The 14,158-nt window shown below is 42.5% G+C and overlaps 1 protein-coding gene and 1 long non-coding RNA gene across 4 annotated transcripts in view; one reads left to right on the top strand and one right to left on the bottom strand.

Annotated features, from left to right (window-relative positions):
- The window catches only part of PLCB1 (phospholipase C beta 1), a 455,429-nt gene that overhangs the window by 130,312 nt on the left and 310,959 nt on the right, over positions 1 to 14,158 (top strand). The gene's annotated exons all lie outside the window — the stretch shown is intronic.
- The window catches only part of LOC309339356, a 28,729-nt gene continuing 23,883 nt past the window's right edge, over positions 9,313 to 14,158 (bottom strand). Inside the window, exon 5 of the long non-coding RNA XR_014155226.1 lies at positions 9,313 to 9,397. This is a non-coding gene — a long non-coding RNA (uncharacterized lncRNA). The remainder of the gene's footprint in view (positions 9,398 to 14,158) is intronic.

Raw genomic sequence — 14,158 nt, forward strand, 5'->3', positions numbered from 1 at the left:
AAATGTATTGCTCTGCTTTCCTTTGAACCACATAGGTGAGGCCAAGAGGGACAGATTGTCATCTGGGCAGTCCAGGTCCTCCTACACACTCCATACGCCCCAAGAAGTCACTTCAGTGCTAACACAGCAAACCAACACAGGAGGCAGCAGTTACAAGTTATTGGTCTCTGCAGCCACAGCAGGCGATGTGATTCTCCAGTGGTTTGACTTCAGCCCTGGAGGCACACTCCATTGTCTCCCAAGACAGATGGATGCCAACAACTCCCCCCTCCCCTCCCGTCCGCAGCAACCTCCTTTGTCAAATTTTAGATTGCAATCTTATTGAGTCAGGGACCTGTCATTATTTTTATTGTTGCTGTTTCACTTTAAAGCAGTCTTCTCGAACGGGTGTGCTCCATATATTTTTGACCACAGCTCTCATCATCCCTGGCCACATCCCTGGCTGTGCTGACTGGGACTGTGATGGAAGCTGGAGTTGAAAACATGTGGACAGCCACCAGGATGGGGAAGGCTGCTTTCACGATGTATATTTCTTGCTGCCATACTTCCCAATGCAGGGTTACTCCAAGATGAGATCTTTTAGCTAAGCCTTTTCAGGGTAAAAAGGTATCTCCCATTGGCTTCCATTGTGTATTGTTTTTATCATCACTTAACACTCGTGGCGATGGAGGCTTTTGAAAGATAGATGACATTTAAAGCAAAAATGTAAAACAGAACTGCCTATCCATTGGCAGTTTTTGCATCCTTCCAGAAAGCACCCCCAAAGTCTCCATGAGATGTCAGCCCACTGTGAAAGAAGCAGCAGTTGTCATTGAGATGTGTGTGACATGGACTAGTGCAGGATTGACCCAAGACATTTTGCTGCCTGGGGCAAAAGTTTCAGTACTCATGGTGCCCTTACTTACTAGATTGGTAGCCTCAATTTTAAAGATGCCACCCTCAATTTTAAACATGCCAGTCATGAGTGGATTTTCGCAGCCGTGCCTCAAGAATTATTTGATGTCTGCCAGTACATATTAATGATCTGCAGAGTCTCTCCATAACTAGACATCCATCTCACAATCTCTGTAGAACCAGTCCCAAGCCAGTTACAATATTTCCATTGGTTCCAGTTGCATTCTGAATAAACCACTTGGGGTAAATGTGGGTAGAGAAATGGAATCTCTGCCAGAAGCAATAGGAGGGCAGTCAAGAATAGAAGAAACTGAAGGGTGTTTCAGAAGAGAAATTCTGCAGGAACAGAAGGAAAATCAGAAAGATGGGGTGTGAAGATCTAGTTTTCACTGGGATGGTCAACTTTCTGTACCAGTGATGTTCTTCCATGCAAAAGAGATTCTCTTCAAAATGAAAACTAGCTTGCAAGGGTGATGGATTCTGGCATTCTTTCTCACATGCTACATTTCTTTGCGCTGGGGTGTTTATGGAAGAGAGTTCTATCACGTGAACCCTTACCTGTCGTCAGAAACAGGTTGACAGCCTCCTGTGATGAAAAAGTTGGTTTTGCTGGACAGGTTGGTTTAACAAGTGTTTCTTTTTCTTTTTTCTCCTGCCAGCAAATGGTTAAAGAACGGCAGCCTCTGGTTGGCCATGGTTCCAGGAGAGAGAGTTTAAAAGGAGAGGTTGAGGAGGTGGGGTTGGAATTGAGATTGGAGAGGCTGGGAGATAGGTAGGGAGACGGGTTAGGAGTCAGGTTGAGGTGTAAAGAGTGAAAGGGGGAAAGAGTTGATTCTGGGAAAGAACTATTATGAGTGTATTGTGAAGGACAGAGTGTGGTGTCCTGTAGGAGGAATAGACTGGAATTTTACTGGGAGGCAGAGGTTGAGCCAGGAGAAGTAGGAGCTGGAAAGGAACAGCTTATTTGGGACTCAGTCTAGTCTGGAGGGGAGAGATTCTTAAGAGAAAGCAGCAGACTCCCAAACCCAGTGAAGGGAGGGAGTGTAGAGTGGGATTGTTAAAGGGGGTGGATAACTGAAAGAAAGTATCACCTTATAAAGGGACCAACCTATAACACAAAACAACTAAGGGTGAATTAAAGTGAAATAGCATTGTATTCCTGAAGTAACCTAAGTTTTATCCACTTGTGTTATGTACTATCTTGCCTTAAATAAATCTATTGTTTATTTAAAGAAAACCCACCTGAGACTCCAACTTACTAGTTATCCCCTCACAAAGGTCCCCCGCAGGATAATCTGGGATAGTTTTATTTAAACAAAAGAAAAACCTTTGGGTAAATGGTTGCTCAGCGAGTTGGGGGCAATTTATCTAAGTGAGAGCGGGCCCAATGGCGTGAGAGGAAAAAGTGTCATTGCGCCCATCACACCTCCATGAAAATTAGCCCATATGCATCTTGCTAATATTGACAATTTAGTGAAAGGATCAATTTGTAGGAGCATATTCACAATATGAAAAATTTAATCTAAAAGCTACCCTTTGTGGTTCTGTTTCTTGTCACAGAGTGTTATACGAGGAAGGGATAATTATTTCTCCATAAAACCTTTGTCTCCATATTAATTTCAACCTACCACCCACCCACCTCACCCCTCTGCCTGCATGTAAAATAGATGGTGGAAGTTTGTTTTTGAATTATGGATAGCTGATCTAACCGTGAACCATATTAAAAAATATTTTTCAGAGACAGTGTTGAGACAGCTCTCTTCTTAAAATGCTGTTCACGACTGCATTTTTAAAACTGGATTTTAGTAGTCCTATAAGAATGTTAGTTGGCCAAATGTCAGGTTACTCTGAATGTCATAACGTTTGCTTTTTCTAAAAGGTTCTGCTTCTACAATTATGTGATAAGTGGAAATATTAGCTGCTTTCAAAAACAAAATTAGATTTCTGGTTCTTGGGTCTCTCAGCAGAAGCTGAGAAGGATGAGCCTATAGATTGAATCTTAGGAAATAAATAAAAATGCTGAAATGCTTTGCTTATGAGATATAATTCAGTCACTCTCCCCCAGTTCAGGGTTGACTTTAAAAAGAATGCAATCACAAAAAACTTTTGCCCTTAGAATAAAATTGCTTACTCTGAGTTGCTAAAGCAGCCTGTAAGTTTTGCTGTGACTTTTTCAGTTAGAAAATGGGTACTTGCAGATGGCTCTGGTGGGTTTGTGGAAACATAAAAGTTCCATCTCTCTGTGTTTCTGTGTACCACATTTTAAGGATATTGATAAGCTGGAATGTGTGTGGAGGAGGGCAACCAATATGATAAAGGGTCTGGAAGCCAAGCCCTATGAGGAATGGTTGAGGGAATTGGATTTGTTTATCCTGAGAGGAGATAGCGATCTTCAAATATCTAAAGGGCTGTCACATGAAGGATGGAGCAAGCTTGCTTGTGCTCTGGAGGCTAGGATCCTATCCAATGGCTTCAAGTTACAAGAAAAGAGATTCCTGCTCATCATCAGGAAGAACGTTCTGACAGTAAGAACTGCTCAACAGTGGAACAGACTCCCATGAGATGTGGTGGATTCTCCTTCCTTGGAGGTTTTTAAGCAGAGGTTGGGTGTCCACCTGTCATGTATTACCTTGTTGAGATTCCTGCATTGCAGGGGGTTGAAGTACATAACTCCTGGGGTCCCTTCCAACTCTACAGTTCTGTAACACCCACCCTCTTCTGAACATCTTTGAAGAGAGTGATAGAAGATTATATTGTAAGGACTTGAATATCCATGTGCTAACTGTGGCAACATTGGGCTACTTTACCTTTTACTTCCATGTAAGCTACACTCCATACAGTGATGTATGGAAGTGAAAGCTGGATCATAAAGAAGGCTGATCGCTGAAGAATTGATGCTTTTGAATTATGGTGCTGGAGGAGACTCTTGAGAGTCCCATGGACTGCAAGAAGATCAAACCTATCCATTCTTAAGGAAATCAGCCCTGAGTGCTCACTGGAAGGACAGATCGTGAAGCTGAGGCTCCAATACTTTGGCCACCTCATGAGAAGAGAAGACTCCATGGAAAAGACCCTGATGTTGGGAAAGATTGAGGGCACAAGGAGAAGGGGACGACAGAGGACAAGATGGCTGGACAGTGTTCTCGAAGCTACCAGCATGAGTTTGACCAAACTGCAGGAGGCAGTGGAAGACAGGAGTGCCTGTCGTGCTCTGGTCCATGGGGTCACGAAGAGTCGGACACGACTAAATGACTAAACAACAACAACAAGCTACACTCTCTCCTGCCACCAGGCCACAGGATATCCTGGGAAGAAGGTGTACCTGGGGTTTATATAGGGCTTGTTTGTTGGTACTTGTGGGTGGGGATGAGGCTCAGGGGTGGTGGGGAGTGGGCACATTAGCATGGTCAAAAGCTGTAGATCATGACCTATGCTTTTATCTTGCGACACTAGAAATGATATAGCGTATTAGCAGTTAGCAAATGGAAATTCAAATTAACATGGGTGCTTAACATCCCGAAGTTTCACACAACAGTTTCTATGGAAACTAGAATCTTTATATAGCTCTGAGGATTTTGCTAACAAGCTGAAATAGTGGCATTAGTTGGGTGTAGGGCACATTCCCCATGGTGAACATCCATTTTTAAATGTGCTATGCATTTTATTATTACTGCTCAGTAGTCATACATATTTCAGCAGGAAAGGCTTTTAAAATAAAAATAAAACTATGCATTGTTTTCTTGAGCCATATGCAAAGTAGAAGATATTAAAAACATTTAATTTCTCCAAACGTTCTGAAAGGATGGGGGAGAGATCATGGAGGTAGCCGGGATTAACCGCCCCCATCAAGTAAATAAATAAAAATACTTAACTTCCTGACCAATCACATCATAGGTAGCTCAGTTCTGCTCTCCCCAGCAAAACTCCTCCCCCCCCCCGCCATAAATCCTGGCTATGCCCATGGGAGAGATGTTAAGCACAGGGAAAGTTTCTTTTGAATATTTTTGCTGCTGGTGGTGATGATAATTTTACTTAAAATCTGTCCTTCACCATAAGGTCCCAGGTTGGGGTATGCACATAGCAAAACAGCAAATAATGCAATCAAAATATCAGTACATAGTGGTGGGGAGGGGGGTAAGCCTGGTAAGCAAGGTGGAGAGTTTAAAAACTCTTTTTCCACTGAGTCTCTGCACAAAAGGGGCTTTAAAACCCTCTGCCTTGCTTACAGGGCTCTGGGATGGTCGTGGAAGTGATCATGGGATCTCAAGGGGCCATCTTGAGAGCTTAGACGTTGGGGGCGGTTCTGTGTGTTCTTCTGACCTTGCACAATTTTGTCTTTACACACAGCCCCCAGGAACACAATCCTCGTGCAAGCAGCGCTTGCAGTGTAAGTGTACTTGCTAACAGGCCATTTTGGACCTGTGCCTCCATACACTGTTTGGGGACATGGTTGAAAGAGAAAGATTTCCCGTCAGAAATCCTTGGCTTGCTTGCATCCATCCATTCATTTGCTACAGCATGTGGAGCAACTGCATGTTGGACAGAGGAAACAGGTACACAATTGCTCACTGAAGCTTTGTAGGCGGCCCCCAAGTCCACTCTTTTAAGGCAGGGGAACAGACATGCACTGTCTTAGTCACTAAGTGGCTGGCTTTTCCTCTGTGGTCGATGGCCTCATAGTCAGGCTTTGGTTGGATGAGGAAAGCTATCAGTCTGGGCACCCAAGTTCCTACTGCACTGCAAGGCAGGAAATGTATTGCCTGCCTTGCAAGGTGCCACTGATGAGGCTTTGCTTTCCTTGTAGCTATAACAGAAGGGGCATCTCTCTTATGCTGTCTCCTCTCTCCCTCTTGTTTAAAGGATAGGGTGAGGAGTAAACAAGCTTCTGGGCAGTCTCAACTAAGCCATGCGATGGAGAATCTTGCAGTGCCTGCTTCTTCCTGTATTTTTAAAAATATTATTGTTTTCTAAGTCATTTGGTCGTCGTCGTCCCCCCCCCCCCAGATTTCATTTTCCGTTTTTCTGATTAGAAACAAGCAGAGACCTATTTCATACCCTCCAATATTCCCCACTAACTGACCCACCTTGACCCCCCCCCCAATTTTTGTCTCCGACCCACAGAACATTCCCTATCAACAGGACACAGCACACAACTTTTAATTGATTAATGAGTTTATGTCATAAAAATTATTCATCGCTTGATTATAAAAAACCTTGAATATAAAATGGTAAAATCAATAAAAAATTACAACCCTACTTTAAAATATAGAAAAGTTAGATTCCTAAAACAGATTAAGATTACCTCAACTTTCTAAGCATTTAGGTGGGCTTGTCTAAACAGGTATTTTTTTAGCAGGTGCTGAAAAGAGAATAGTGAAGGGGCTTGCTTGATCTCAGTAGGCTCAAATGTTCTTGCTTATTGTTTGTGCTGTTTATTTTTAATTCTTGTCCTTTTTAAATGTGATTTAGAAAATCTCAGTGAAAGTATTTTGAAGATGGGAACACACTCCCATCTTACAAAACTAGCAGATCTTTCACAGGCCCTAACAAGGTAGTCTTTATATCAGCTTTGCTAATTAGGGGAGCAAATTTTAATCGGCAAGTGAAACACTTACTGTAGTTGTTTTATTCTCCTTATTTATGGAAATAAGCAAGTCTGCAGTGTAAACATGTCATATGAGAACAGAAATGAGGGAATTGTGGTTTTCTCATTTTTGAACTTAGTGAACATGCATGATGGTATGTCTTTAACTTTTAATTAGAAAGGATTGCATACAATCACGATAACCTTCTAAAAATATCAGCATTTAAAAGAACAGCCCTCTGGCATGTCAGTGAAGAATACCCAGCTTTGCATTTCAGTGAGATTAGGGTTGAGTGGTTTCTTTCATTTGCCACAATTTCTGTTTTTATCTTCAGATAAATATATGGGATTTTTGTTTGTTTGTTCGTTTAGTTGCAAAGTGAGCTAAATTAGAAATTCTTTTAATTGACCTGTACCAAAATTATCTATTACAGCCAACAATACATAAAGTATAGATTATATTCAAAGCATGGGGAACATGGGATCTGATTTTGCTTCTTGAATAATGGCACATCTTCAGAGGAGTTTTTCTTTCAGGAGCATTTTGTATTGGTGGGGGGAGACAGAACATTCTCCTTGTGTAGAACATAAAATGACCCCCCCCCTAATTTTGTGGAGGTTTCTCTTGTGTACAAATGATTTAGTCCCGCAACATCTTTGCCAAGTGTGTGTCAGGGGTTGTATCTAATTAAGTTCTACTCAGAGTAGACACTTTGTAATTAATGGACCCAAATTAGTCATGTCAATCAGTTTCAGTGGGTCTACTCTGAGTGGGTCTAGTACTGGAAACAATCCCAGGATGCTATAATTACTCTTCTCTGCTGGATGTAATGATGAACAATTTTGGAAAAAGTAGAAGCTGTGTCTTGGTGGAGCATTGTCCTGGCTCCCAGTTGTTGAAGAACAAAAACTTGAATGATCTTTGCAAGCGTGCTAATGCTTAGATTGGTGCCCTACATTTGCAAATCACTCATCTAAAGCACAGCAGGCAGTACATCTGATACTGACACAACCCTTGCCATCCTATATGGGTTAGGCTCAACTTAATTCATCAAACAGTTCTGTTCCTTAGCAAGCAGTCTTGCACTCTGTCTTGGAGGTGGGATTTGCTCCAACCGTTCATGCCTCCTTCCTTGGGCGCCTCTGGGACCTAGGTGATGGAGGGAACCCCCCCTCTAGACTCAGCTAGACTCAGCATCTGGCATGAGAGACACTGTTAAGGTGTCAGAGATAGACTTCAACAGTTGTGGTTAGGAAAGCAAAGCTGAAGAGGCAGAGAGGCCTCTTGGTTCTTGCTGTGGGGATTGATGAGGTGAGAGAACAGGCTGAGGGACACACACATCTGGTCCAACCTCCAGGGTCTTCACTATTAGGCTCCCCCAGGTCTGACAGAGACCTCCCCACCACACTGGAGCCAACCATCAATCTACATCATCCTGACTTGGCCACCCCATGACAAGCATGTGATTTTAATGGAAAATATAGTCTCCAAGACCTCCATAGTTCATTCTGTGTATCCCTGGCGGCTATTAACAATAAACATTTGGTACTACAGAGAGAGGGAACGAGGGCAGGAGAAAGTGAGAAAAGACCAAATACTAATAAAAGGTAAGATAGCTGACTAGTTTTAATTTTTTCTTTGGTTGTCTAAGCAATTCCTATTGGTAAATCAGTTGTCTTCCCGATATGCCTATCCCTTTAAAAGGCTCATTTGTAACTGGTTGCAAAAAACAACGAGGAAATGTTCAGGGAAAATGCAAGCTAATGACCCATCCTTTACTGAATGACCTGAAAAGATCAGCTTGTTCTGAACTACATGCATTCATGCCCAGGAACGTAAATAAAAACATTCTTAAATTCATCCTCGAAGCCAACACAGGACTTTGTGAATAGAAGCCAAGTGAGGCTGTGCATCTTAATGTGGGTTTCTCAACAGAATGAAGGAAGCTTGCCCTTGGAAGAAACAAGGACAGCCAAATAACATAGGTTTGCAGCCCCTTTTTGGTGAACAGTGAACCAAACATCGTGAAGTACTGGCAGGTGTTAACTAAACACTTGAATGCCATTAGACCTGCTGCTCAACTGGACTGCTAATGGCTTAAGTTCCACAATGTACACAATACCACAAACCTTAAGTGTGGCAATAGAGTGGGATTCTCTGGGGCAAGCTGATCAAACAAGGAAGCAGAGCAAAGTACTGGACACACATTTATGACCTGAATGTTAACAAAACAAAGAACATCTCTTCAAACTAGGACTGTATAGGTCTCTAGATTGGTAGCAGGGATGGATAGTCATCAGCATGCCATGTTTGAAACACTTGGCATTCATTTTCAAGAGACCTCAGACATTGAAAATCCATACTTCCCCCGCCGTTGTGGTCTTCTTCTTCTTATTCTGTGAGTTTTCTGTGGGAAAGAAAACTTGCACTGAAAGTGAGCTATGAAGTAAAAATCACATGTCGTTAGCGATGTTAGCTTCCATCTGATGGCCTATCGATGTCCAAAATTCCTGCAACATTTGTTTTTCGGCTACTGACATCAATTAGCTAAACTCGGTTTGACAGATTGGACAGATCTTATTGAACTCTGCTGCTGCTTTGGTTGCTTTTTTTTAAAAAAAAATGCCTATAATCCCTTTTTGGATTTGAAGATGTGTGCTTACTACGAGAAGCATCCTAATAGCACTAACAAGGGGAAAGCGTCCCAGCTCCCAGGTCTCAATTTGATTATCATGCAAGGCGCAACTTGAAATGTACATTACATTCATGAATACTGAAAGACTTCTCTTGGGGAGATATTTCATTCAGGAGCAAACTGATCAAAACTCGAGGGTAGAAGCAGGCATAATTTATTTTGCAGTCTGAATTTTCTGATGAAAACGAGAACTTCGGTTGGAGTTCCTTAGATGATGTACACCCTGAAGTAAAAAATAAATAAAAATGAACTTGATTCTTTAAAGTTTTTTTTTAAGTTTGCTAATGACATGGGAGTTTGATGTTCAGCTGCTGTAAGTTTGAGGACAGCCACTTCATGCTTTGATTGCAGATCGAAAACTGAAAGGAGAAAGCTTCATATATTTTCTGAATCGGCTGTTAACAAACAACAAGGCAATGTCAGAACTGAGCTGCTGGTTTCAGTCTTGTTGATATGAATGTATAAGCTGGCCCATGTTTCGAAAAATGAAAATCTAATTTGAGATTATAGGCATCAATGCTCATACATTCCTACATTCGGTCTACCCCACCAAGTTAGCTCCAAATTGAGAAGCACACCAGTGGGTTTGAGTAGGATGCTTCCCCCTGCTGAATATTGACTCGGGACTCTGGTAGGTGCAGTAAGACCATGCATTTCCTCTTCCTTTCTCAAAGACAAAGCTCAGTTGCCTGAAGAGACTGACTCGGTGTCCAACTCATTGCTTGAATCTGAGGTCATTGCAGTAGAAAATGATGGAGGGGGTTGGGTAATGGAGAGAGGCAGGATCGCATAGACTTGTCAGCCATGTTGCAAACCATCCATACTCACCAATGTGACTACAGCACTACGTTATTGTAGACCTCAAATGACTGTGGTACACTTGCTCTGAACCCCTAGCACCCCATCAAACTATTGGAGAATTTCTGCACCCCTCTGTGACGTTAACATATATGAGAGAGTGCTGGAGGGGAAATAGTTAAATAGGTTGCACAGACAGGACCCAGGGGGGTGGAGTCAGTGGGACTATAAAACCAGTTCTGGGAGGAGTTCGTTGGGGGTTGTTGGTGGGTAGTTGGTTGGTTTTAGTGGGTTGGCTGGTGGGGAAAGGCAGTTGGTAATAGAGAGACAGTTAGGGCCGTGGGTTCTTGAGTGTGGGGAGGTAGAAGAGATAGAGATAGGAAAATAAGACTAAGAAAGTAAAGAGCAACAAGGTTTGGAATGCCATAAAAGTTTTGTTTGTGTCTGAAATAAAATACACTCTTCTTTATTAATTGAGAAGCTGACTGAGACTGAAGTGATTTTACCAGGGGGAACCTGGTTGGTGGCAGCAGTTTAGTGGTGTACGGGTCAATAGTTCGTGAGACGACCGGGGGCTCCGTACGAACGCCACACCCTCCACAACAGTTTTTGGTGAAATCCCTCTCCTCCAACAAACTTCTCTGCCCCCGAATAAAGTGGAGGATGTCTGGGAAGATGTGAATCCAATTTATGAAGTTTTAGCTGGTTTGGCAGAGGTCTTGACAAACATGGCCCACTCCCAGCTCCCACCGACCAATTGTACTTTGAGAAATTTAGGGGCCCATCCAAGTTCTTTCCCCTCTCACTCCACAAACCATCGTATTACATTCTTGAATGTAAATGAAATGATTCATTGAAATTGCACTGTTAAGCTTGTATGGTACAATAGAAGACAAGATGATTAGTGCTGCCCAAGCTACCAGTTCTGGCCTTATTTAAAGGATTAAAATAGTGAGGCAGCTAGAGACGCAGTGTGTTTCATGCCTGGGCGACAAAATATTAAGAAGTTTTCATATTAAAATGAAGGTGATGTGAGATAAATCGCAGAGGCTTCCTAACTGGGAGAAGGGGAAAGTGTTTGTCTTACTGCAGAAACAAATATTATGTATTTCTCAAGGCACAGGCTCAGAGGTTGATATCTTTTGAGAACATAGGGAAGGAACAAATAAGTCAAAGGACAGCAAGGTTGCATTCAGAGAAATAACCTAATCAAGCTTGGAGCAAGCTTGTTTTCTCCTGCTCTGGTGGTTAGGACATGAACCAATGGCTTCAAGCTAGAAGAAAGAAGATTCCGACTAAACAAAGGGAAAAACTTTCTGGCAGCAAGAGCTGTTTGACAGGGAAATAGACTTCCTTGGGAGGCTGTGGTTTTTAAGCAGAGGTTGGATGGCCACCTGTCATGGATGATCTAGTTGAGATTCTTACAATGCAGGGGGTTGGACTAGATGACCCTTGGGGATCCCTTCCAACTCTCTGATTCTGTGAAGGTAAATCCAAGTTACTTTTGTTAAGCTTGTGGCTGAATCAGAGGTAGCTCAGTGGTAAAGCACATGCTTAGCATGCAGAAGGATTCGAGATCAATTCCTGGCACCTCCAGATAGCAGAGATATTGGAGAGGGCTGGGAAAGGTCTCCGGCTAAGAGTTCAGATAGTCATTGCTTAGTCAGAGCAGGCAGTGCTGGGCAAGATGAACAAAATGGCTTTGGCTCAGTAAAAGGCAGACTGATAAGTTCATATGTTCCCCTGGGACCCCTTTGAATAAAGCACCGAGCTCATTTCACGAAGGCAGGACAGCACGGTACAAACTCCAGCACCACCGTCTGGGGAGTGATTTAGCGAAGGTGGGAATACATGTTAAGCTATTCAAAAAGGATTCTTAAAAAATAAAGGAATGTTGCTGCAGCATGGCATAGATGCTGTTCTTTTGGTTTGTGCATTTAACACCCCGTGGATTACACATGTATGGTAAGGTAAGTATTGCAATCAGACTTGGACTTTCTGCTGCTATAAGAATGGATTTCAAGAAGTTTCAGGGGAGTTAAATGGGCATCCAGCAATGTGTTACATTTTAGCGCACAGCAGTTAGGGAAAGGAACCTGCCAGCTTCTTTGAACTATAGTCTTTCTGTTCCGTCAAGCCACGAACGCCCAAATTGGGAGAGGATAAAAGTCTCAGTAGCATATTTTCTCCTAGTGACTGAAAAGCTACAAGGAGTTATTTCTCTGACAGGAGGAAAAAGCTGGTGAGGGAACAGCAGCAGTGATCGATACGGTAATAGTAGCAAAAGTGATTTGTTTAATCCTATGGAGAGCAGAAATAACTTTGTATGGCATAAGGCCCTGAAACTGCAAATGCAATGGGGAAAAATGTTTTGGGATCTTCAGCCTTTCTCTGTTGTTACCATGTGTTCTTGTGTACCTGTGTACACACATACCTGCCCCATATATTTTTTAACCCATAGCCATGGTGTGCCGTAGCAATTCTAAGGGGAATTAGCAATGAGAATATAAGCCAACATTTAAAGTAACCAAATGGGTGGTGTATTGCAAAGATAGACATCATTCAGACCGGACTGGGAATTAATGGGTTCAATCTAAAGAAAGCAGGTGAGGACTGGGTAAAAAGGAACTATTTGCAATACTGGAAGGCTGCAGAGGATGGAGATGAGACGAAATAAGGAAATGGGAGGACAATGGATGCCAGATAAACTTGCAGAAGGGCAAATAGGGTTAGAGAAGTGCTAAGTTGTGGGTGAGCATATCAGAGGACACAGCGATTCTTCAAACAGCTCTTGTTTATTCACAAGCCAGAACAGAACTGAACTGAATGGTTCAGTCAGCCTCCTTATATAGAGCTCCAGTACAACGTAACTGTAACAATTTTCTAAAACTATCCAATCATTGAACGTCACTTTTGATCCCCTATTTGCATAACTATCTACAGTATCCCCCTGCTGGCCCAGGGTGAGAACTTCAGTACATAACAAGAAGATAGTCCAAACATAACTAACACTTTGTCCTAAGCAGGGTGGGCAATTTGCTTGGAGAGTTGGTGAGAAAGAAAAGGAAACACAAAAGAAAGAGAGATTGAAAAGAAACCAGAGTGCAAGCATTATCTATTCCAAGGCATGGGGCGGGGTGGAAAGAGGTTAAGCATACTTTGCATCTTTGAGGTTTCAAACCAGAGGGTAAACTGAGGAACTGCTTTGCTGCAGTAAGTGTGCAAGGAAAGTCCTGGGGGCATCCACCATTCTCTCTCTTTCTCTCTCTCTTAAAAAAAACTAGCTAAAGGGTTGAAAGTAAAACAAGCACTGAAGAATATAATTGGTGCCGATTCAGATGCTTTAACAAGACGGTGCTTTGAGCAATAGGATAGTACGAGCAGTCACTGATGCGGATGGATGTATGCCTCCTTATTCTGCATCAAAAATGGCTTGAGATGCATTTTTCTGTAAGGACAGTTTGTGCTTGATCTGTTGCTAAATACTTATGCTGAGGTTTGCCACACTTTACCAAGAGAACAGGGCCCTTGGAGAGCGCTCAGAGACAGTAAGAGATTTCACATGTGCTGTGCATGAGAAGCTGCATCAGATGAACCTCTGCTTTTCTTAGTTTTCAACAGCAGCCCTGCCCTGGATGCAATACAAGAGCCCCATTTCACAGGCAAAAGCTTGTCATCCCAATGGAAACTTCTTAATAAGGTTTTTGTTTTGGGTGAGGAGGAAAAATGGAAGCCTTCAGCCAAGGAAATTACCTTCCAAATGTCTTGTTTGTGTAACTTAAGAACCAATTGTAAAATCCTTATGGCGCTCCAGTTTTCTTTCCTGTTCTAACAGCTGAGGAAAGGATGTGGTATCTCCCCCCCCCCTCCCCATTTCCGTACAGTGACAGCTTCTGGGCACTAGACTTGCATGCTCAATAGTCCTTCTGTGACGCTTGATGTCCCGAAGCCAAAAATACTACCTGTGCTATCAAGACTGTCTTGCTGTGTTAATATCAGGATGATGTATAATATATATATTTTGAAACTAGCTCTCTACTTTTCATAGAGAAAAGTGCCATGTACAATGACACCATCGTTGCTCAGCAGTGCCTAGGCTGATCCGTATAAATAGCACCTGTTTTACTCAAGCCTAAAATGTGGCCTCTTACACAGTCTGGGAGCAGACAGATCTTGTCAGGTTCAT

This window comes from Podarcis erhardii (genome assembly GCF_964252035.2).
Source record: "Podarcis erhardii genome assembly, chromosome: 3".
In the NCBI taxonomy this organism is placed as follows: domain Eukaryota; kingdom Metazoa; phylum Chordata; class Lepidosauria; order Squamata; family Lacertidae; genus Podarcis; species Podarcis erhardii.